The sequence below is a fragment of the Primulina eburnea genome, chromosome 2 (genome assembly GCF_022965805.1).
Source record: "Primulina eburnea isolate SZY01 chromosome 2, ASM2296580v1, whole genome shotgun sequence".
NCBI lineage: Eukaryota > Viridiplantae > Streptophyta > Magnoliopsida > Lamiales > Gesneriaceae > Primulina > Primulina eburnea.
Genome location: NC_133102.1, coordinates 34,648,116 through 34,674,931, shown reverse-complemented (window position 1 = coordinate 34,674,931; position 26,816 = coordinate 34,648,116). Strand labels below are relative to the sequence as shown.

At 36.3% G+C, this 26,816-nt stretch overlaps 1 non-coding gene across 1 annotated transcript; it reads left to right on the top strand.

Moving 5' to 3' along the window:
• Positions 1–21,746: 21,746 nt before the first annotated feature.
• Positions 21,747–21,852, top strand: LOC140824854 (small nucleolar RNA R71). The gene has a single exon (XR_012116473.1). It is a non-coding gene; the product is annotated as a small nucleolar RNA R71 (small nucleolar RNA).
• The last annotated feature ends 4,964 nt before the right edge of the window (positions 21,853–26,816 follow it).

Genomic DNA, 26,816 nt, shown 5'->3' with positions numbered 1-26,816 from the left:
AAGGGTCCATAGATACATGTTCAAGGATGGAAAAAGATAGGGAAATAATACGAACGAAAATTTGAGTTTTATGGGACTACGGTTTCGAACTTGGGTTCTAGGAGGGCACGGCTGTGTGCTGCTGTAGGGTCACGTCCAAGGGTCCTAATATGGTCTAGTAATGGTCCTAGATGGCTTGAGAGTAGACTGGTGCAAGGAGGAAGGGCTGTAGGGTGAAGGTTGGTCGTGTGAGTCCAAGGTTGCACGGGTTTGAGGGCTCAAGCAAAGGGCTATAGGGTTGGTCCAGTAGGCTCTAAGGGGTTTGGTTAGGGTCCCACCAGGGTGAGATAAGGGCTGGATGAGTTGGTAGAGGGCCTAGGAACGAAGGGGCATAAAATTGGTTCAAGCTAGGGTGTCGGAAAAAGAGTGCAGAATTTTTAGTAGATGTTTAAGCTGTTCTATGGGTTTTAATTGGCTTGGTTTGGGATGAAAAATGGTTAGTTAGGTGTTAATAAGTCATGGTTCAAGTTGGTTAAGTTGGAGCCCATTCGAGTTCAAACAGAGGTACAGTTAAGTTATAAAACGAATTAGGAAATTAGTTGAGGAGATTAATTTTACGTCTAAGAAATGTTTATGAGTGTATTTTAAGGTATTATGTTAAGTTTAGGGTTGAAAAGTTTATGTTTTGGAAGAAAATATTAAGTTTTGAATTTATTCGGGTTAAAAACGCTTCATAATTTAGTTATCAAATCAAAAGACTTGGGTTTACCTTTAAAAAAAATAATAGAGGACAAATTTAAGCTTATGTGATGATTTTGGATAGGCTCGAGCCAATAAAAGTAAGAAAAAATTCAAAATCGAGAATTTTAGAATCTAAGGACAAAACGATCATTTTACACCTGGCTATGACAAAAAGGCTTGGCAGCATCCCGAATGATCATAGTGTGTGTTAAATGATAATTTATGATTTTAAAATGATGATTTTAATGAAAAATTGATATTTTATGATTTATGGTAACATTGTGCAATTTATAATGTTTAAAATGCTATTTTTGGAAAGTTAAGATATTTTAAGCTTTTAAAAGAAAATGAAAAAATGTTTTGAGAGATGTGAATTGATTGTGGCATGATATATGATTTTTTGGTGACTCATATGGGAGAAGGCTCAGATGGAGCCCATTTATGGGAAAAGGCCCCAGAGGGAGCCCGTCAATGGGAAAAGACCCCCAAGGGAGGTTCGACGATCATATTTCCATGGTGGAGCCTAGTGCCCACCGCCATGGACCATGTGGAGCTGAAGACTGATCAGTCGACCAAAAGATAAATGGTAGTCACTTTTCAGGATCAAACTTCACTAAAAATGATAAAGGATTGAAAGCTTTACGATTAAAATGATTTATGATATATAATTTATGCTTAAAAGATTTTGAAATGCTTTATTTATGCTTAAATGATTTTAAATGGTTTGTTTATGTCAAAAAGCTATTTTAAATAAAAGTATGATTTTTAAATGTATGTGATTGTATATGTATTATTTGCTACTCATGTTTAGAACATGCTGAATCATTAGACTCACTAGGTTTGAATGTTGCAGGATTTGATGATATTAAGGGAGGCGCTGACGATTGAGTGGATCGAGTGCGGTAGTACACTCCCGAGGGAAATTTATTTTCCGCACTAGCTTGTTAGATAAAAGATTTAAAAGATTATGTTAAAGATTTTATTAGAGACATTTTTATACTTTATTTTATTGTTAGTTGATATTTTTAAAAAGGTCGATGTAGGAGTTTTGGTTAGTTGACGATTTATAAATTTTTATGCACTTGAGATTTAAATTGTGAAATTAGTTTGATTTATGGAAATATTAAGTATTTTGATTAGTAATTTTCGAGTTATGATTTAAAAAAATAGAGGTCGTTTCAGGAATAGTCTGTGGTTATGGTTGTACACAATTAGTCCTGGGTCGTAGAGGCTATGAGGACTCAGATTTTCGAATAAAATCACACAAACAATAAACCTAAAGAATTTTAGCTCAAGCTTGTCAAATTAAAAGCTCAACAATTGGAATTGAAATTTCAGCTCAAGGTGCAAAATTAAGCATAGTAGAGGTCTGGATATCGCAAGAACCCCGAGACTGAAGTCGAGTATCTCGAGGATACAAACCCCTATCTCATGAACTTGAAACTTTAGCTTAAAAAATCATCATTCTTATGTATTAAATAAACGAAATTGTAGCCAAAGGAAGAGCTGAGAGATTGCATTAATGTGCAAGAAATGACCTTTCAGTTAACCAAAGTGACTCTTGGTTGTTGATGAAATTTTGACTACTTGGGCACCAAGTTTTCAGCCAAGACCACCCCTTGGAGTGCCACAATTCAGCCTATAAATACCATACCATATACTGAAGAAATATTACACAAAATCCTCTCAAAGCCTCTCAATCGAGCCACACAAGGCTGCCATATTCCCGAGTTTCAGCAAAGATCGTGCAACATATATCATAAATTTAAGGTGTTTTTATATCCTGAAATCATGTTCGAGTGCTACACGAACCCTTGTCGAGTTCTGTCTGGAATTTTCCTAGGATCCATCGAAGTTTCGATCAAGTTTATACTGCATGTTCAAAACAACAATAAGTGAGTTTTTGCATAAATATTATATGACATGCTTGTTTATTTTAAGTATGTCTACTTATTGTTTGAAAAATGCTACGATTTATTTTAAAATCTCGATCGATGTACTAAATGTTTATTTTGTTTCCGGGTTCCTTTTATTATGCTGATTTCATTCAAAGCTATGATAAGTTATGTTTGATGAATTTGATTCTGCAATACACTGTTATGATTCGAGTTGGGTATGGAACGAAGATTGTAAATTTTGTTTGGCCCCCATCATGGATATAAAACTGTGTTCTAGCTTACATCAGTAGGTATAAAATTGTGTTCTGTCTGGCCCCCATCAATGGATATAAACAGTGTTTTGGCCTCACCCCTTAGAGGACTAACATATGGGGGACAATTTTATCATGAATAACGAGATGAATAACAATGTTTTTTTTGTTCTGATTTGATATGTTTTGATTCGTTCTGATAAGCTATGTTCCAGATTTCGATTCTGATTCTGTTATTTTTATGATATGATAAGTCGATATACTAGGTTTTGAAAATCTGTTTTGGGTATGTATTTGAAATCTGTCTCTATATGTATTTGTTGTAATCGATCGGCCTCCACTTGTTGAGTGTTTCCCAAAATGCTCACCTCCTTTACATCTCTCCCCAGATAAGACCGAGGAACAAATGAATCATGAAGAGAAAAAAACGTTTTGGGGATGGTGATAGTATCAAAAGATTGAAGATCGAAACTTTTTTATTCTTCATATTATTTGCTATTGCATTTCGCTTCCGCAAAATACTGATGTAATTTTTTTTTATTATTCCATTGTCACTTTAAAGAAAATATTTTTTTACGAAAAAGACTGGTTTTGGATATGAGGCTTATTATTGTATAACAATGCCAGATGTCATTTATGCCTCGGCCCCTGGGGCGTGACATTTAAGTGGTATCAGAGCCACCATGTTCATAATCTGGTTGAGATTTTGATAAAAAAAAAATTTGAAAACCTCAGGCCTTCGTATCCAAATCATTACAACAAATCAAACTCATCCTGTATCATTTAGATTCCAAATTCGGTATGTTGCCAATTGTGGTATATTTGAATGAATGAATTCCATAATATCCAAAACCATTCGTGCGGAAATCATTCGCGAGGAATAAGTAAATAAAGCAATAAAAGTATAAATTCGACTTAATAAATTCCAGTATCTTAACGGTCTATAAATAAAAGCGAGAATCCATAAAATCATCAAAAGTCTTTAACCTATATGGAATTTCTAGGTCCTCGGGTATGCACTGCATCTCTCGGATGACTCTATGGTCCGTACCTCACGACTCAACATCATTATTACCTGTAACCATTCAAATCTAGTGAGACTAATGACTCAGCATGCTCAAACCTAATATAGCAAATACGTAGATATACACTCATATCCATAAAAAGATATTTTACTAAAAATTGATTTTCCATGCAATAATGAAACCTTCAAAATATGAAACCTTTAAACCATGCATAGATATGAGAATTTTCCATTTAAAATTATTATTTTAAATTGAAGCCCGATCCTTGAAAGTGACAACATTCATTCTATTGACCAATCTATAAACCATAATACTAGGCCGCCAGGTTCAACATCCACTTCTTCGATGATCCCACTGACTATCATAAAAATAACTTCACCGTTCATTTTTTTGACGGATCCATTATCATTGAGAACCTTGTCCCTGTTTTAGACGGTTTACTCCTTTTTCATTTCAAGTTCACATGTCCCGTTTTCAACGGATCCCTTACTAATTTTCGTCACAATCAATTCAAATTCCTCAAAAATATTTTCCTTTACTTTCTCATTTCATAATTCATTCATGACTTTTAATATTCTTTAAAATTTCCCAAAAAGATTCTTTAAATCATTCATGTACGTCGAGATTGCTAAAAATAGCATATACGTGCAAATTACGTTAAAACTTCTAAAAATAGCATATATCATGCATATACTTTAAAAATTCTAAAATAACATTTAACACGAATTGGAATTGTTTTAGGAAGTTGCAAACCACCCTCGACTTTCCTCAAACCGACCGCTCACGATTCAACGCTATACGTAACCGGACGACCTTAAACTTTGACTTGAAGAGCCGAATCGAATTCAAAAATTTAAAATCCCCCAAAAATATTCAGTAGCTTTCTGGAAATTCAATCTTAGGACCTATATTTAAAAAAGACTCAATTCGATTGTCGGATGACTCGTTTACCACCGTTTTCGCATTTTTAAATAAACAAATGACCAAACTACCCTTCTGACTCGAACCAACACAAGACTAGACCTTTATTAACATCCTATGACACAATTTAAGCTGCTGTAAAACCCCAAGCCAAAGCCAAAACCGAAAGTTGGAATAAATATTTAACCTAGTCTCTATTCGCCCCTTTTTCGACACCTTCGGACAATTTACGACCCCGAACGGATCACGGCACGAACCGACCACGAACCATGCCCTAGACCCTTTCCTTATACCCTACAATAGACCATGATTATGCCCTTTTGGCCACGTACCAGACGCCCTAAGCTCCAAACCCCTTACAACAGCAGCCAACCGAATGGCTCTTCGCGTGCAGTCATGGAACAAACTCTTCAGAGGCTGTTGCGATAACGCATTAGGTATTTACCTAAACCAGTAGGCCCTTGAGCAGATCCTACATTAGCACCAAGACATGGGACTCTAACTAGAAAAGTAAATGCTTGTTGTTTTGTCTGGTTCAATAATACTGCTTATTCTAGCGAGTTTTACGGACCTACTGGTGCTCCCATTGACTCGACTTTTGGCGCAGACTAGACTCTCACCAGGACCCTAAGTCATGTCCCAAGCTCCTGGCCCATCACTTGAACTGACCTCTTAGCCCTAAGAAACCCCACGCACCAAAACAACATCACATGTGCATGTTTGTGGTGGTTCGGTTACAGCACTCGACCGACCCAAACAAGCTCTGACCAAACAATCCCTAGACCATCCTAGGACCCTTATCATTCCCTCAAGACCATGGCTGGAGTCCCATGCAATCAACATGGTTGTAGGAACACCAAAGCCGCACCCTTCCCCTTCATGTCTTGCACGTGTTTTTCATGCAGGGATGGACATCACCCTTGCGGCTTTCTGTTATGACCTTTGTCCCTTCCAAAATCCTCTTAAATGTCTATATCAGCCCTTGAATACCTTTGTTTGCATCCCTTCTTCGAAAATTAAACAAAAATCAAAAAACTTTTATGAAAACATGAGATGCACATGTAGGAAGTTGAAAATCATCACTCTTGTAAACTTTACACACAAAATCATAATACATGCAATAATATGGATTGAATGGTGCATGAAAAAGTTTGAAAACATGCCTTGTTCCTTTATTATTACGATATACAAGAGATGGCGCAACGAGAGACGAACAGGACGCTAAATATACCTTCCTTCCTCTATGTGTCGGCCACCTAGATTCCTAGTGCGTGTGCTGCAATTGTGTGTGATTGATGTGAGTTTTTGGTGTACGGGTGAGTATGTTTTTATTTAATTAAGTTGTTAGGTTGCTAATTGGGCTTTTTGTGTAGTTAAGGGCCCTAATTCTTTAAATAAATTTTTATAAGCTAGGCCCATTAAGAATTAATTAGACCCATAATTAATCAACTAAAAAGTCCCAAAAATATTTAAAAATATTTGGTACCACTAATTTCTAGTGTCGCAAAACTAATCAGTTGCTAGCGAAATTTCACAACTGATTATATAACGTCCCAAAAATTTGAAGGTCAACGTAAACCATACGCATGCAAGTTATCAATTTCTTATGGATTTTAATTAATTATTTTAATGCAATAAATGTATGATTTTAACATGAATAAGTGTTTTAAATTCTTGGTTTATTAAATTTTCATACATTAGGGTTTTAAGTTGTATTTCGCACTCGAACGAGGAACGGAGATCAAGGAAAATTAGGAAAAATGTTTTTATTAAATAATTATTTAATATATGGTGCATTTAAGTGTGAATTTCGAAAATGGGTCTTGGTTGGGTATTTTTACCCGCCAGATCATATTTTTAACCGGTACGAAAAAGTTAGCAAGTCGGAGGACTTTTTGAGGGTTCGGACAATATTTTCAAAAATGTACCTAAACGAAATATTTTACGGGACTTTTTTTGGGCCAAATTGTCCTTTTTAATGTATAATGGGCCTAAAAGCCTACCTAACCTCATTATTTTAATTAAGGGCCCATAATACACTAATTATTATATCTAAACTTATCATTAAATCCTTAATCTCCCTACCTCCATATGGCTGCCACCCCCTCCATGTTCCAGCGGCTTTCTTCAAAAATCCAGCAGCTTCCCCCTTAGGTTTTCTCAAGCTTTTTTTTAAAAAAAATCGTTCTGCGCCTCTCCAGTGCACGTCCTACGCAAAAGTCTTCAGGTTTTCGAGCGTATAAACGCAAAGGCACTCAAAAAATCTCGTCTTTCTCATCATTCACATCATAATATGCTGGTTTGTGTTTTTATATGGTATCGTTTTTGCATAGTTTTGACATTAAATACACCTACACTTTGATGCAATTCACGTTTTCTTGACTTCTTGTGTAAGGGGCTGCAGGTTTGAGGTGTTATGGGGCTGTATACGTTGGGAGTTAAGGTTTCAAGGGGCTGGATTCATGATTTAGTCACATTTTTGGGAGGGCCGATCGATCATCTTGAGGGAGATATGATTTTTACCGTAAAACCGCACAAGCTCCGAAATTTCTGTGTCACAAAACCCGTCACCCTCTGTTATTTCAAATTATGCGACTTTTATATTGGTTTTCAGTAAATGTATTCAGCATATGATTTGTAGCACTCTTTGTTATATTCGATTCAATATCAAATTCGTAATTTTTTTATAAGAAACGAAGGAGATATAATTTTTATCGTAAATTCGTTCAAGCGGTGAAAATTTGTGCATGTTTTTCACGTTTTCTCAAGTTGCAAGGGTAGGCTCGGCCAAGGAGGGCTGAACTAGGCCATGGTGTGGTCCAAGAGGGTCCAGAGGTGGGCTAGGAAGAGTTGGTTCAGGTATGGTCCCAGTTGGTTTGGTCTAGGGTCGAGAATTCGAGGGTTTAGTGCACTCGGGTTCAGCTCGTTTTGGTGCAGAAAAATCCATCAACTTTCAGGTGCTCTTCGAAGATCTTTAGTGGGCTGGTCTAGATGGTTTAAGGGCTGGGAGATGTTCATAAGGTGTGGTAACAAGTTTGGAATATTTTGGTTAAGTTTCGGGTTGATTCAGGTTAAAACCGGAACCCCGGTCCAAGTTTTAAAATGAGTCGTATAAGGTCTGAAATTGGCTCAAGTTTACGTCTAATAAAGAATTATTTTTATGTTTTGGGGTGTTTAAGGAATTTGGTAAGCTTCGAATCGAAATTTAGAGGTCTAGGGGTAAAATGGTCATTTTGGGTTTCCAAGGGCAAAATTGATATTTTGCACCTTAGTCGAGATTTTTTTCCTAGCAGCGCCCTGAGCACAATTTGATGTGTTTTATTTAAATGTTTTTGTATCACGAGCATGATTTTTATGAATTTTGAAAAATATGTGGTATGCTTGGTTTTAAGGAAAAATATGTATATGTATGATTTTAATAAGTGATGAAAATAATGATACTTTAGAAGGATGAAAGTTGGTTGTAACTGATGATACATGTATACGGTGACGATGAGGCCTATGCACAGTGGATGGGTAATACTATCGCTGATCTCCGACAGTCACCAGGTTATACGTAGATGGATCTATCGAATAGAGCTAATACGGAAGTCACTACTAATGAACTTAATCCAATTAAAGTTAATGTACAAGTATATGATGATATGATGTGCTGTTTTGACATCCATGCTTTTACGATATGGTTACGTTTACACTTTTAAGATCATGAAATGTATGTTGAATACAATACTTTTCATTGTTGCTTGTTATGTATATGTACTCGTTGTAATGTTACAGGCGTGCCGAGTCTTTAGACTCACTAGGTGTGAACGATACAGGTGAGATTTTCGATGAGGAGACTGGAGGTGATGATGACTGAATGGGCGGAGCTGGTGGCGCAGGTTAAACCGAGGACCTTGTATTCTTCCGTAATGATATGATTTTATGGGAACACGTTTAAATAGCTGTTTAAGTGGTTAATGATTTTATTTTTTTGTTGATTTTGTCAGATTTTAATATGCTTAACGTTTTATATTTTTAGATGGCAAATTATTTAGGTTGATTGCTCTTTTCATAATTTTAACTATAGTTAATTTATTCAGTCGTTCGATGATTTCACTAAATGCATGTTCCGAATTTTATGCATTTATGTAGGAATGGTTTCGGTCATTGCATTAAAAAAATGTTCAATACCATTTTAAAATTAGCAGACATTTCAGATTATATTCGTCCCTTACTATAAATAGATTGTAACTTTCCTATTTTGGACTTACTAAATTTAGAGTTTCTATTTATAACTTTTTCTAAAAGTAGAAAGTTTATCTAAATCATCCCCGGTTCTCTCGCCTTCTGCCATGCATCACGTATTCAACTGCATAAAGTTTACATTCATAACATTGGTCAAATAATCATTATATCACGCAGATACTTAAACATGCTTCTAGACAACTAATTTCAAATAACTTTTATACATGCATGTGGTTAGTGTGTTCGGATTTTCGGGCGTTACAATTTCTCCCTCCTTTAAATAGAATTCCGTCCTTGAAATTTGTCTTGTCTTGATTATTGAAAAGCTCAGGCTCCCTCATTCACCTCTAATCTGATTGGCTTAAGTTTTGCATTCTATCACCCTTTCGCTGCATACTCTGATGCTCTGCCTTACTTGCTCATATGTCAAACATTCGGACACAAAACGCAAGATGTATCGCTTCATGTCTGGCCACCAATACAATTGCTGTAGATCTTTGTACATCTTCGTACTTCCAGGATGAATGGAGTACTGAGTGTTATGAGCTTCCTTCATAACAACCTTTTTCCGTGAATCGCCACTAGGAACCCAAAGTCGCTCTCGAAAATTATCACACGTTGCTCTAATAATTCTCGAAAAAGCAGAATTTGACCCCAAATAATTTTTTCAAAGATAGCATTTCAACCCTTAAAATTTAAAATTGCCTTCATTTTGGTCCTTAACATATAGAAAATTGCATTTCTATCCCAATAAATTTTCAATGTCATCACTTAAATGCAGCTCAGGTATATCATGCAACCTATTTTCCTTTAAGTTCTTCATTATCCCAATCAATTCCAATAACCAATTTAACATTACATGCAATAAAAGCAATGTAAAAACGTTAAACAACTAGGTTACTAGTAATCAGAATCGTGTCTGGCTTTACTTCAGCATCCTTAGCATGCATAACATACGCCCTAACAATTGTAGAACGATATGTCCTTGATCTCCACATTTGAAGCACTTTCCAGAGAATCATAGGCACTTGCCATAATCGTGGCGGTTGCATTCTTTGCACAAAGATTTCACATAATTCCTTGGAACTCCCGGTTTCTGCTGACCCTGTCCCTTGCTAGGCCATATGAAAGGCTTCTTTTTATGCTGACTAGCTTGCTGGGCGTGATTCCTCTTACGCTCATCTCCCAATCAATATCCTTAAGTGATTGCTCGGCTCGAAAAGCTTTAGCGACTACAGTAGTATAGTCAATAGGATCAAAGAGCATCACATCGCGACGAATCGTCGGCCTCAAACCATTTAAGAAATGACGCAACTTCTCTGAAGCATCATTTGAAATCACGGGCACAAAGTGACAGCCTCGGTCAAACTTCTAGACGAATTCAGCACAGAGGCATCCCCCTGGCGAAGACTCATAAATCCTCTCATCAATCTCGAACAGACATCAGCAGTGAAAACTTATCATATAATACCCTCTTGAAGCCTTTCCATGTCAATGTCGTCAGATTCACTCCTAGTTTCGCTCAATCCCACCATAAGGAAGCATCGCCCTTTAGAAAATAGATGGTACAAAGAACCCGGTCAGCGTCCGCCATATCCTTATACCTAAAAATCACCTCCAAGACCTAATTAATCCCTTAGCCGTAAATGGATCAATAGTGCCAGAAAATTCCTCGGGATCCATCTTCCTAAGCCGCTCATATACTGTAAGGCTCGAGAATTTGATTACCGTAATCTGAAATGATATGGTGATAATTGAGGTGATTATAGAGAGAAAGGATTAAACCGAAAAGACGAAAGAAAACACGGAATATGTGCGAGGGCAGAACACCTCGTGCATATCGAAAAGGAGCCGCGCATATGCGCGACAGTGGCAAAAGACCTCGCGTATATGCACGAGAAGTGATCGCGCATATGCGAGAGATGTGCAGAAAGCCAAAGGGAAGTCCAGAGAGGTTGGCGCATATGCGCCGGATGGAGGCGGGATATGCACGAGTTGTAATGCACCGAGACAGTAGGTCTCGCGCATATGCGCGGGGCTTGGGCGCGCATATGCGCGAGTCATGCAGAATGAAAAATCGACACTTGGTTCATCAATGCAACGCGTATGTATGTGTATATATATATATATATATATATATAAATCCTTACTTCCTAAGTAATGAAAAGGGGAGAGACGAGGAAGAAAGAAAAAGCTTCAAGTTCCGTACGTAGAATTGTGAGTTACGTGAAATCCAACCGTCTGATTTTCAATCTGACTTCAGTACTGAGTTTCTATCGACGCAGGCTATAACAGGACGTAAGTTTTACTACGTTTTGATATGATTTGAAATTATGATACTGCCAGAATCATATATGATCCATATATGTTGTTCTTGCGATATCAGACATCGTATAATCGAAACCGGATCGAAGAACAGATTGTTTATATAATTATTATGAATTTTCAGAGCTGATTGATTGTGATTAGACCGATTTGATATCAGAATTGTGTTGTTATTGATTATGAGGTGTTGGGATTGTTATTTGATTGATATTGTATTGCTGGGTATATTGAGACTGTGCAGTTATGCCGTTGAAACAGAATTTGATTCAGTTCTGATTATATCCAGTATTGATCTGAATTGTATATTGATACGATACCTTCGATATTGTCATTGCCAGATTGAGTATTGACAGGCATTGAATCCGAGACTTTGACAGAGTCAGATTGATATAACAAAAGGTATAAATCAATGTCGATTCGGGATTACACAACTCGAGTTAGATTTGAATTGAGTTTCCCAAAATCACATACTGAATGATTATTGTATTGATATTTGCAAGTCTTGATATTGATATGCCTAGTCTATTGATCTATAGCAAAGCATGAGTTAGAGTTGAGCAGATCCGCCTAGTCTTTGGCAGAACCGCCAAGTCACTGGACTTTTGGATATATATCGATATACTGAGGAGAAGACCGACTCCTATTACAGATCTTCGATATGGACAGCCAAAGTTTGGGACTAAGAACGTTCCACCATCTAGCTGGGGTAAAGTAGATGTGAGAACGTTGTGTTTTTATTCAGATCGGGATCCCTAGATTAGGAATGAGTTGAGTCTGAGATGACGAGTCTTGAGTTGAGTTGCAGCTTTTTATCGATTCATGTTTTCTGATTATGATACATGTTCAGAGTGTGATTTACAGTTTGATATTGATTCGTATTTCTGACTATGATATATGTTATGAATATCTATTTCATGCTTTTATATTTGTTTATATGAAATGCATGTTTACATGATTTAAACTGGGAAATTAATTCTCACCGGAGTTATCCGGCTGTTGTCTAGTTTGTATGTGTGCATGACAACTGGTGGGACACGATTAGGGTCAGACAGAGGATGAGAGATGATTCAAGATTAGCATGGAGATCCGGGCTCAGAAGTAGATTAGGATTCAGGATTGATATGTAGTTGAACCTAGTTGATTTTTGTAGACAGTACAAAACTTGTACGTTTATGTTTAACATGTATATCAGATTGATTTACATTACGTTTCCGCATTTATATTTTAAAAAAAAAATTATGTCCCACATTCTTAATTGTTTCATTTGATATTAATAACGATTAAGAAGATGATTAGTGTCCGGGTCCCCACAGCAGGTGGTATCAGAGCAATAGGTCTAGAACTGTAGGTTCATGAAACTGAGATAGAAGCTAGTGAGCGGGGTAGAATGAATTTTCCTTCCTTGCATGTGATTGCTAGCATGTGATTTATTATAATTTTGAATTACATTGTATATGCTAATATTGCATTATGTGTTTACTGTTTTTGAAGATACATGTTACCTGAATATCTGAGTTGATTTGGTAATGTGTATTATTTGAGAATGAATCAGAACCAATTCTTGATCAGAGGTAAGCTGATCAGAAATGGACTGAGACGGATTTATCTCATGTGATTGCTAACTCTTGTGATCATCAGATATCTCTCCTCGAAGAATTCCAGAACAAGGTAGTAGGGTGACTAATCATATGGATGTGTCAGAAACTTTGATGGAAACACAGTTGAAGAGGTTTCATTCATTGACACCGCCGATTCTGAGGGGTACTGAGACGACTGTTGATTGTGAGAGCTGGATAGATGATATAGAAATATTGTTTGATTCACTTGAGTACTCGGATGAACGTAGAGTTAAACTGATTGGACACCAGTTACAGGAATTCGCTAAGAGTTGGTGGATTTCAACCAAAGAAGCCTTAGGACAGCGTAGTACAATGATTACGTGGGAAATCTTCAAAGTGGAATTTATCGAAGCTTTTTCCAGGTTCTTACCGAGAAGATAAGAAGTCAGAGTTTGAAAATTTGAAACAGGGGCAGTTAAACATTGAAGAATATGTTGCTCAATTTTCTGCTTTATTAAGTTTTGCTCCTCATGTGGCTGAGAGTGATGAAGCTGTGACTGATCAGTTTGTTAAGGGATTGAATCCTGAGATATTGATATTGGTAAAAACTGGCCGACCCTATAATTTTGCTGATGCTCTGAGTAGAGCCAAGAGAGCCGAAGCCAGTCTGATGAGACAGAAGGGAGCTTCGTTAATGCCTCCAGCATCGAGACCACAACAACCACCTCTCGGACTTGAGACTGGTAGTAGCAGTAGTGGAAAGAAAAATTATTTGAAAGCAAGAGGAAGACAATTCAAGAAGTTAAAAAGCAGTTCTTCTAGCTCCGGTAGTTCGAGCCAGAGCTATACTGGAGTTTATTGCAGCACTTGCGGAGGGAGACATCCACTGAGCAATGCCAAGGATTATTTGGTAGTTGCCATATCTGCAAACGACCAGGACATTTTTCGAGAGTATGTCCACAGCGAGGTTCTCGAAGATTCCAGGGAGCAAAGGCATTTGGTTGCAATGACCGAGGAACAGACCCAGGATGAACTTGATGCTATAGTGGTAGGTAACTGTTCCTTTATGGTTATTTCGTGTATGTAGTGAGAGATACTCGTACATCATATATGATTTCTGAATGATTTGCATTGATATATGCTTTATCTATTGAGTCTTTTACTATTTGTTCATTACTTTTTGGGAAGAGTTTTGATATCAGTAAATTCTGTGAAACATTGTTTACTGCAGTGAGATGAGAACGAGATTGGGTTAGCTGGTGTGTACTTGTATTGTCTGATTGTGACTGCATTCTGGATATTGATATGCTAATCAAGTACAGAGCTACCATAGAATATTTCCAGAAGATGGTAAGATTCGGACCTGAAATGGCCGAAGAATGAACATGGTACGATAAGGATTCTGGATTTAGAATACCTTTGATATATGTGATGTTCATGACTCGATGATTATTGGAAAGGAACAGAGTGATTCCTTATGTATTGAGTTGATTTACTAAGTTGGAGCGTATCAATGACTGATTTGCCAGTGACAGGAGCGTTTTTAAAGTCGTCCCAGATGAGCTTCCGGGTTTGCCTTGAATCAGGAATATTGATTTCAGCCTTGACTCGATATCAGGTACTGTTATGATTTCTAGAACTTCGTGCCGAATGATACTGATTGAATTGAAAGATCAGTTAAAAGATTTACGGCCTAGAGTTACATCTGATTGAGTGTTTCTCGTTAGGGATGTATCAATATATAGGTGCATTGATAATCTCTGTGTTCAGAATATTTTGATGATTCTCTGATTTGTTGATCTATGATATGATATTCTGGTATATTCGAAGAATATGACTGATTCTGTTAAATATCTGAGTATTGTATTGAATATTCTGAGAACTGGAAAGTGGTACACAGAAACTGTGGAATTCTGAATATTGACTGAGACAAATTGTATTCAGGGTAGTTGACATTTGAAGATAGTATACCGATTGATTCTAGCACAGTTGAAACCGCGATCAGTTGGCCGAGATCGACATCAGTGTCAGAAATTTGCGGTCCTATGAGTTTAGCAGATTATTATATCCGACTGTTGTTTTAAATCTGATTGAGAATTGTTATTTTCTGAAGCAGTATTTGATACAGATTGTATACAGTTGAGACTTGATACCGTCCAAGCCGAACCAGAACTGATTTCGAGAATTAAAGCAGTCCAAAAATTTGATCAGAATGTTCAGAACTTGATATCGATAGTCAGAGCAGGGTATCGATCAGAATATCAGGTATGTGATACTGCATTGTATATGAATAACCGATGGGTTGTGCCAGATATTTCGAGTTTGAAATGACTGATGTTGTTAGAAGTGCAAAATAATTGAATTAGCATTCATCCTGATAGAAGCAGATGAGATCAGATATGACAGATTTTGTACTGAAATGCCTAAATTGCCGACCGATGAAGACAGAAAGAATGAAACCAGGAAATTGGTTATATAGCTTATCGATTCCTGAAGGGAATTGGGATTGCATTTTCAGGAACACCGTGATGAAGCTACCGCATTCCTTCCGAAATTGAGCATTAATTGAATTAGGAGTGTCAGACTGATCAAGTCTGTAAGTTTTATTTCGTACATGAGGACGTGCAGATATGAGTATATTACTGAGATTTGTGTCAGAAAATTGATTAGATTACATAGAGTGTCGAGAGTTGATTATATCAGACCGTGATTTTGGTTGACTTTGTACGTTTGGCAGGGTGTACATCAAGAGTTGGGTATAAGATTATATCTGAGTATTGCATAACATTCACCGACTGATGGACAATCAGAGTGGATTATCCGGATTTTGGAGAATATGCTTAGAGCTGTAGTGCTTGATTTTAACACTAATTGGCAGGATTTATTGTCACTTCGTAAGTTCCATACAACAATAGCTATCAGATGAGAATTGAGATAACTTCATTCGAGACATTATACGGTGAGAACTACAGATTCCCTTTGTATGGGAATAATATCTCTGAGGTACCTGATATGATCAGAGATATGATCGAAGAAGTGAAGCTTATTTCGAAAGAATGACGACAGCTCTGAATAGACAGATTGAATATGCCAACGTCAGACGATAATCGTTGGTATTTGATATAGGAGATTGAATATTGAATTGATTTAGCCTAAACAGATTTGATGGCAGATGACGATGTTGATTTGATATGAGCTGTTGATTAAGATAAACGGATGTTGTATAAACAGTATTTTGAGATTGATTTTGTCAGAGTTACTTCAAGTTATATTATGATACTATATTTCTTGAAGCATTATTTCAGATTGAAATCAAAATCAGTAAAAGAAAGATAATTCAGAATGAAGACTATTCTGTTGTTGACAGTTCAATGGAGTTATTAGAATATTAAAGAAGCTATACTTGAAAGACAGAATCCGAAATGAGACAGCGATTCCAGAATTGCTTCATTGAGGTGAGTTCTCTTTTAAATTTTATATATATACCTCCTTTGCTATCTGAATTGATAGCTGACTTGATTGCATATGATTTTGGAATTGATTTCCTGTGATTTCGGGGACGAAATCGTATCTTAGGGGGGGAGAAATGTAAGGTCCGAGAATTTGATTACCGTAATCTGAAATGATTTGGTGATAATTGAGGTGATTATATACGGAAAGGATTATACCGAAAAGACGAAAGAAAACACGGAATATGTGCGAGAGCAGAACACCTCGCGCATATGCGCGACAAGGAGCCGCGCATATGCGCGACAGTGGCAGAAGACCTCGCGCATATGCGCGAGAAGTGATCGCGCATATGCGCGAGCTGTGCAGAAAGCCAAAGGGACGGATGGAGGCGCACATATGCACGAGTTGTAATGCACCGAGACACTAGGTCTCGCGCATATGCGCGGGGCTTGCGTGCGCATATGCGCGAGTCATGCAGAATGAAAAATCGACACTTGGTTCATCAATGCAACGTGTATGTATATATATATATATATAAATCCTTACTTCCTAAGTAATGAAAAGGGGAGAGACGAGGAAGAAAGAAAAAGCTTCAAGTTCCGTACGTAGAATTGTGAGTTACGTGAAATCCAACCGTCTGATTTTCAATCTGACTTCAGTACTGAGTTTCTATCGACGCAGGCTATAACAGGACGTAAGTTTTACTACGTTTTGATATGATTTGAAATTATGATACTGCCAGAATCATATATGATCCATATATGTTGTTCTTGCGATATCAGACATCGTATAATCGAAACCGGATCGAAGAACAGATTGTTTATATAATTATTATGAATTTTCAGAGCTGATTGATTGTGATTAGACCGATTTGATATCAGAATTGTGTTGTTATTGATTATGAGGTGTTGGGATTGTTATTTGATTGATATTGTATTGCTGGCTATATTGAGACTGTGCAGTTATGCCGTTGAAACAGAATTTGATTCAGTTCTGATTATATCCAGTATTGATCTGAATTGTATATTGATACGATACCTTCGATATTGTCATTGCCAGATTGAGTATTGACAGGCATTGTGATCGAGCAAAACTTGCACAGTAAAATCCCCAATAAAAATATGATTTTGTATGCTCAAAGTTAATCGCAAGTGCACGATGTCAAGTAATAATATAGTGTACAAGAGTACGAGTATCGTTCCACTGAAGACTGTGTTTAACAATTATTATTTTCAGTTATTTAACATTTAGCAACGAAAATTGAGTTGTGTGATTATTCCTACTACACTCAAATAAATATGCAATTAAAATGATTCAACAAGTAATGAATGAGAATTTAATCTAAAATGTTGAGTTAAAATTCAATGAGAAATGATTTGTTGGGAATCTCGGTTCACCTACCCCTCGTTTATTAATCAATTCGTTTGATCGTGATCTACACTTCCGACAAGATTTCCTAATCTATTGAACCTACTCTCTCGAGCTATGCCAAACTAATTCTACTCAATGAAGTAATTAAATGTCTTTAATTATTTATCAACAGCAAATCGCATTACGATCTATGAAATCCCCTAGTTTTCGACCCCAAGGACTATGACTATCGGCACGTATCCAATTTCATATATCTATGTAAATTGTAGATCCGCGGATTATACTACTCTATCCTATCACTCGTTATTCTCTCGAACTCACTCGTGATATGAAAACGTTGTTAAAGTTAGCTACGCTTTAATGACACAGTAAAACAGTAGTAAAATCAAGAATAACGCATAATCGAAATATAAATTAATTCAAATCAACGTTCGGGGTAGGATCCCCTTTAATCCCAACAAATAATAAAGTTTAGCTACTAGAATTCATGATCAAAATAAACAAAACAAAGTTTAAAATGAAGGAAACTAGATTAGAAATACTAGCCGAGAAGAAATCTGCGAAGAACGATGCTCGGACGACTTCAAATCTTCAATCCAAGCACAAAGTGCTCTCCGAAAGCTTGTGGCGGCTGCAAAATCAAGTCTCCATCCCTCTGAAGTCGTCCCCTAGACCTTACCATATCATTCTCCTTCAGAAATTAAGGAATGGAATCGAGCATGATATTTTCCAAAAATACAATCGCGCCCGAGCGGACAAGAGTTTCCACCCGGGCGGATGTGTTTCGCAACAAGCATCTTTTTCCTGATTTTTGCGCGCCCGGGCGGATGTCTCTCGATTAAAATTCTTTCTCCAAGCTTGAATGCGCCCGAGCGGATGCAAATGTGCGCCCGGGCGGAGGTCTCTCGACTTTCTTCCTCTTTTTTCAGTTTCTTCGCAATTCTCCTGCATTTTCGCCACTAAACACATGAGCGACACAAAGATATAGATTATGCTAAAACAACACAAAATGCACGAAATCTCAGTGATAAATGCAACACAATGCAACAAAACACGATATGAAAAACAAGTAAAATCCACCTCTATAAACCCCCTAATACTAACCTTTTGCTCGCCCTCGAGCAAAAAAGGTGAGAAGACAGAACTGGAACGTGACACAAAGTAACCCGACAGTGAACTCATAATCATCAACTAGCCTCAGCGAAACTCAACATATTCCCTCGTCGATCAACACAAACATAAAATCTTCGCACTTCCTTAGGTCTAGACATGGTTTCAAATAAAGCATGAACGTGTGTGTGTGTTTTGTTAGTCCTACCAGCGCACATGACAGAGAGATCCATTTCCAACTATTGTAAGAGAATTAAATCAGCCTGTTGTGTAAATCTTACTCTCCTATATTCCTCTGCAATTGGTATCCATCGGCAACTATCTTTCTATTTTTCTGAATTGGAATACAGCAATGAAAGGACTATATTAGAACTTTTCATTTCAGATTCACATTCATGAGTTTATTTATTTTTATTTTTCATTTTTAGCCAGGAATAGGATTTCATTCCTTTATTCGGCTCCACAACACCTTGCAACTCCAACTTTAGCCAGGACTAGGATTTCATTCCTTTATTCGGCTCCCCCTCACCTTACATCTCCAACTTGCTCTTTTTTTTTCTTTTTTTGATTGCTGATAGATACCTCTAATCGAGAGAATATAGTCAAACTCAATTCACACCTTCAAAAATCTTTGTTCCCCACTTTAGTCCAAAATTTTCACCCTCTTATCATGCATGCGTTTAGTTCTAACATTCGTGTAAATAAAGTTCAATACTCGAAATAAAACTTCATGTCTCTACCACAGTAAGTGCTAAAGAAATGCGAGTAGACGATCAACAGGGCATGTCTCATTACTTTTTAATCATCCTTGGCTAACAAGTACTATATCGAATACTGTCGGCTAACACATAAACATATGCAAAACAACTAAAACTACATGCCAACGAACAATACGAACACATCACAAAACGACAAAAACGACACAACACCCATCCACCCCCCAATACTAGAGTCAAGCATTGTCCCCAATGCAACAGACGATAGAACAGTGACAGATAGTGCATAACAAAACCGATGCAATAAGACTGAAACATGCAACAAAAATAGAAATATACAAAATGATCGAAATGGAATGCGCGAAAGAAAAGGAGGGGACAGAAGTAACTCCCCTCTCAAAGATCATCCTCCTCGTGTGCCTCGGGGGGAATGACACCAGCCTCCGGCTCAGGGACATCGGCAAATTGGAACTGGAATGGTGGCGTTGAGATGTGCCACAATTTCTGTTTTTTCATCATCCAATTCCTCTTCTCCCAACTCAGTAGTGATAGTGGCTTCCAAAGGGTCCCTAAAAGCATCCTACACATAGTGAGACACAAGAGAGTCAAAAGCATTAATTCTAAAACAGCTATCAGAATGCAGTGTGTGCTTAAATGCATTAAAAACATCAAAAGTAATCTCCTCCTCGCCCACTCTTAATCTCAATTTCCCTTCTTGCACATCAATCAGTGCCTTGCCAGTTGCAAGGAACGGTCTCCCCAAAATTAGAGGCATGTCTGTATCCTCCTCCATGTCGAGAACCACGAAATCCGCAGGAAAAATGAATTTGTCCACTTTCACTAGCACATCCTCAATCACTCCGCGGGGGTATTTGACAGATCTGTCAGCCAGTTGCAAGGACATCCTCGTCGGCTTAGGCTCTCCCAACCCAAGTTTCCTAAACACAGATAAAGGCATAAGATTAATACTTGCACCAAGATCACACAAAGCTTTGTAAAAAACAACATCACCAATCATGCAAGGAATAGAAAAACTCCCTGGGTCTTTGAGTTTCGGTGGGATTTTGTTTTGCACCAAAGCGAAGCAATTTTTAGTCAAGTTAACTGTCATGTGATCCTCCAACTTCCTCTTATTTGCTAAAATATCCTTCAAAAATTTAGCATAACTAGGCATTTGCATTAAAGCATCGGCAAAGGGAATATTGATATGTAATTTTTTAAACACCTAGAGAAACTTACCGAATTGTGCATTTAGTTTTGCTTTTTTCAATGCTGCAGGGAAAGGTGGAGGAATAACAATTTTAGGTTGTGTAGTGGGTGCTAGTGTAGAGTTAGAAGACTTACCTTTTGATGTCTCAGTCGGTTCATCCAGTATTTGAATTTTTTCTTTTCCCTTCGACTCCAAAATTTTCCCACTCTTCAACTCAATGGCCTTCACTTGCTCTTTTGGATTAGTCTCAGTATTACTTGGCAAGGTGCCCGGCTCTCTACTTGCTATCATCTTGGCCAACTGTCCAATTTTATTCTCGAGCCCTTTTATCGATGCATCTTGGTTTTGAAGTCTAGTTCAGTGGATGAAATAAACTTAGACATCATTTGCTCCAAGTTGGACTTTTCTTCTCTAGGAGGATCGGATCTGTACATCGGTTGTTTCCCATATTGTTGTCCTCCTTGCGGTCTATTCTGACTGTTTTGACCACCCCATGAGAAGTTGGGATGTTGCCTCCACCCAGGATTGTATATGTTCGAATAAGGGTCATGACTTGGGCGGTTTTGGACTCCCACTTGGTTCACTGGTGCCTCATTTTGCACATAGAATGGATTGTCATCTTGACAGTCCTTCGCATAGTGTTCCCCTCCACACTTTTCACAGAATATCTCTTGAAGACACATCGCCGTGCCACCCACATTCAAGCCGTCTATTTTCCTGTTTAAAGCATCAAGTTGTGCAGTAATAGCAGAAAAATCAGTTACCTGGTGAACTCCTGCACTCTTCCGCTGGTTGTTTCTTTCAGATTGAGGATGATAGCTGCTAGTAGCCATCTTCTCTAACAATTCATATCCTTCCTCCGCGGTCTTTCTCAACAGGTTTCCAAATGCAGCCGCATCTATCATAGTACGGTTAGGAGTAAGCAAACCATAATAAAATGTTTGAATGACTAACCCAAGTGGTAACTCGTGATGTGGGCATCTTCGTAGTAGATCCTTGAAGCGTTCCCATGCCTCATATAGAGATTCCTGATCGAATTGAGCAAATGTTGTAATGTCTGCCCGCAGCTTCATGGTCTTGGAGGGAGGGAAGTATTTGATGAGAAAGGCTTTCGCCATGTCGTCCCACGTAGCGATCGAACCTACAGGCAAACAATTTAACCATGCTTTAGCTTTATCACGTAAGGAGAAAGGAAATAAACGCAACCTAACAGCATCATTAGAAACTCCATTGAATTTAAAAGTATCGCAAATTTCAAGAAAATCCGCGATGTGCGTGTTTGGGTCATCCATTGCAGTTCCTCCAAATTGGACCGTGTTCTGAATCATCTGGATTATGGCTGGCTTGATTTCGAAGTGATTCGCCTGCACGATAGGCCTCACAATGCTAGGGCGTGCACCCTCCAAAGAAGGTTGGGCATACTCCAGCATTGGTATGCGATGCGGTATCTCAACTTGTCTATTGTCACGCTGTTCCTCTCCACGTTCTTGCTCGTGTCTTTCAATCAGTTCTTTTAGTCTTTGTTTTTGTCTTCGCCTTCGGAAAGTTCTTTCAATTTGAGGATCGAACTGAAGTTCCACGTAAAGTGACTTTGGCATGCACTTGAAGAGATATCTGTAATAAAATATGAAGTGTTATCTCAGGAAAAATAAAATGCTAAAGAAAATAACCATAAAAAAATAAAATTGTAGATTAACAGTCCCCGGCAACGGCGCCAAAAACTTGATCGAGTAAAACTTGCACAGTAAAATCCCCAATAAAAATATGATTTTGTATGCTTAAAATTAATCGCAAGTGCACGATGTCAAGTAATAATATAGTGTTGTTGCGACTTTGATTGTTGCACTCCCAAGAGCAGGTTGTCCACAAGTAGTATAATTCGGTGAGTCCGAATATCGTATCCACAGGGAAGCTAAGGTAATTACAAGTCCACTACAATGTCTTTTTGTTTTTGTTTTTGTTTCTTTTTAATTTTAATTGAATCTTTAATGGGTAAATTTTAATTGTTCAAATTTAAATTTAAGTAGTTGAGATTAAAGGATCCACTCTTGGTATTTTAATAAAGTTAACATTAACGAACAATATTGAAATCCACTTAATAAAATGGTTCCAATATATTAAATAATCATATTTATATTATGTTATAAATTATAATCTTATAAGTACATAATATATACCAAAACTTATAAATGTGGTCAAGTATTTATTGTGCTATATATATTTGTAAACACTAAATCAAGGTTCCCACTTTAAATGGTTGGTAAAACCAAACAAACATTTAAATGGTACCAATAAATTAATACTATAATATATTCATATATAATAAATCAAGGAATCCAAGTTAAATGGTTGGTAAAACCAAACTAACATTTAAATGGTTCCAAGAATTTAATATTATAATATATTTATATATAATAACTCAAGGCATCCATTTTAAATGGTTGGTAATACCAAACTAACATTTAAATGGTTCCAAGAATTTAGTGTAACATATAGCAACAATAAATCAAAACTCCCACTTATAAGTAGGGTATAAAAATGCTTAAAGAAATAAATATAACATAAACAATAAATAATGATTAAATAATATAAAACATAGATTCTTACCTTATAATAACCTTATTATCATGCCAAGAGCTTCACCTTATCATCTCAACTTTAGGAAGTTAGCTATTCATTATTCAAAGTGTAAAACTTTGAATATGAAATTAACATGCTAATTATATTTAAATGAAGAAATAAAAGAAAAATATAGAGAGAAATATTATGAACTCAAAGATTTGTTCATAGAATGAGGGATATCTCAATACATTACAATGCACCCCTATTTATAGCCAAATTTGGGGAGACAACCATAAATAAAATATTATTTTTTACACATAAGTCTTCATTGGTGTTCCAAGAAATTAATATTATATTGCACATCACTTTTGACAAGCATCTTCTCCGAATTTTCTTCTTCACATAAAATGAAACATGTGGATAATTGAGTTGTCTAGTTGTGGTATTTTTTTCAGAATATTTGACCAAGTAGTTTGAGAGATATGGTCAAAATACTAGAGCATGGTAAAACTGCCACTCCTTCGGTAACTTTAATTGTTGCTTAATTTGATCCCAATTGTGAGAGGATTTTTATCTCATGCTTGCCACCAATATTGTAGATATTAACATCAACTTTCTACAGGTCCAAGAATCATCTTAATCCCATTTGCAACGCCAAGGTTATTCTTGTTTTATCGAACCTGTAAAAATAGTAAAAACTTATAATTACACAACAACTTATATTTTATACAATTTATTATAAAACATATAATATTTAAAAATTTAATAAAACAAAAACTATATATTTATATTATAAAACATTTAATTAATGTACAATTTTTATGTTTATCACACCTCCCAACCAGCTTATTGCTAGTCCCTAGCAATTTAAGCGTTAATAGCAATACAAAACATATTGATTAATTTAAATAGAAATGTAATCAGAACTATCTAAGTGTTTAAATAAAATTTGAAAACTGTCAAAGTTATATCAAGATCATCATAATTATAATTTATGAAATAATTTGAGATGATTAATTCAAAGCTTATTTTAGGTAGTTAAATGTACACGGCCTTCAGAAATTCCTAGTAAGAGTCTCAACTCCATATCCTCACAGGTTAATAAATGTTTCAATTTATGGCAACGATTTCTCTCATGGAGTTGGAATACAGATAAATGCTCAGAAAAATGGTTTACAGAATGCAGACAGACAAACGAGCCAAACTAATCAAAAGATAGAAAATCAATTGATTTAAAATCCAGTTGTTCTTATTATATTTTTTTTTCCTGATTTTTTTTTTTTTTTTTTTTACATCATGGAATCAGACTAAGTTTATGCTTTTTGACCACATATTTATTTAATTTGTACAATGTATTTCTCTCTTTCTTTTTTTATTTTTTTATTTATTTTTTTATTCTTATGAGAGAAAAATGGGTCGCAGCATATAACTTAAAAATTACATAGATCTTCAACATCTTTCTTTTTGTATTTTTCTTTTTTTTTCTTTTTTTTTTTTTTCAGGAAATATATATTTTTTTTTTCAAAATAAGAACTCAAGATCTAAACAATAGATAGTCTCTCTCATGATCAATAAAGGCTCGAAAGCTGTTTTCTCAGTCCTCTCCACTCACTCACAAAATATGTGTGAGTTCAAAAATTTTAGGCACTCTTATAAGGTATATCTTGGGCCATATACTTTACTACCTAATTTTATCACAATGGTTAATCACTCAAAAAGATTTCATAAATCATATTTTTATATTGATCAGAATATTAAAAATGACCTTTTTTCAAATAAAATTTAAACATTCTTAAATAGATTAATGCATGTTCTAATTTAAATCTTTCAAATATGTAATGTATGACATTTTTGCAAAAAATTACTAAGGTACAAACAATAAACATGGTTTTATTTTAAAATAATATTTAATTTTTTTTTAAATTTGTTTTTTTTTTTTTTTTTTTTATATGTGTTCTCCCCCCAATCAGAATATGACATTGTCCCTAATGTCAAAATAGCTATTAATAAAGAGTACATAATGAAAGAGATATCACCTGGAACTTTATTGAAGATAACAAACTGAAACAAACGCAAACCAATCCACGACTTTTGAATCAATGATCCAACTTCCTTTTCTTACTGCTTGATTGCGACCAATTGATCTTTGTTATCATCGGATCAGGCTTATGAACAAAAGCTTCCAAATCATCAATTAATTGATCGGCAGTCGAAGCACAGATGAGCATCCGTCGTGAATTTTCTGAAATGAAATTCTGTTCCACAGCTTTATCAAGAAATGTCAACAAACTGTCATAATAATTATTGATATTCAACAAGCCCACGGGTTTATTATGGATATTAAGTTGTGCCCAAGAAACAGTGTGAAAAATTTCTTCTAATGTACCAAAACCACCTGGTAGTGCGATAAAAGCATCAGAATTTTCAATCATTTGAGTGATTCTTTCATACATAGAAGAAACTTTTAATTCCTCCCCAATCGTAACACCTGTAATATTTCCTTCAGCTAAAGCTATAGGAATAATACCCAATACCTGACTACCTCCAAGATGAGCAGATGTTGAAACAGATCCCATTAACCCAATATTACCTCCCCCATATACCAAGTGAATTTTTCTCTCAGCCAATATCTTTCCAAGATTATTCGCTGCTTCTACAAACACTTCATTTTTTCCAGGACTCGACCCACAAAATACACAAATATTTTTCAATGTTTGTGCAGAGGATCCAGTCATGTTTTTACTTTCCTTTTTTTTTTATGCTTATAAACAGTAGTGTGATTGTGGCTCACAATTTTCCTCTGGTTTTACGTCCAGAAACGGCTTCAACGCCTTCTATGAGTCGAGGATATGCTTCCCATCCAATTTTCTTATAAATTGGCAAACAGGGTCTTTTTTAGTCAGATTCCCAAGACTATGACGCTCATCTTGAAATTGTTTCCATAAACGGAGAAGTTCAATATGCACATGTCCACTAGAATGCGTCTCAAGAGTCAATAAGATGTTATCTAAAGACTCCTTAATCAGCCCATTCTTAATGAAATCAATTTTATCTTCTCTGTTATTGGAAACACATCCCAAAGATCTGCATCGTTTGTCACAAGTCCATCTTGCACACTTATGACAAACCCCTAAACTTTTGGCCCTTCGTTTTTTCGCATAAGTGCTTTTTCCTAATCCAGGCAAATACCGAATAAGCAATGATTGTTGAACTTCTCCTCCTAATCGGACCTTAGCTTCTATTACAAGACGAATATCTTCTGGAATTCCTTTTTGCATTAGTAATCTCAATCTTTCACACCTTCCTGCATAAATTTTTCTTAGAACATTTTCAGAAACAGAGGGAAAATATTTACAAATTTTTGAGAGAATTTCATCCATTTTGAAAAGAAAAGAAATGATTTTTTTTTTTTTTTTTAAATTTTTGTATCAGCAATTGTGGGAAACTGATTTAACCGACTATGAGAGTCAC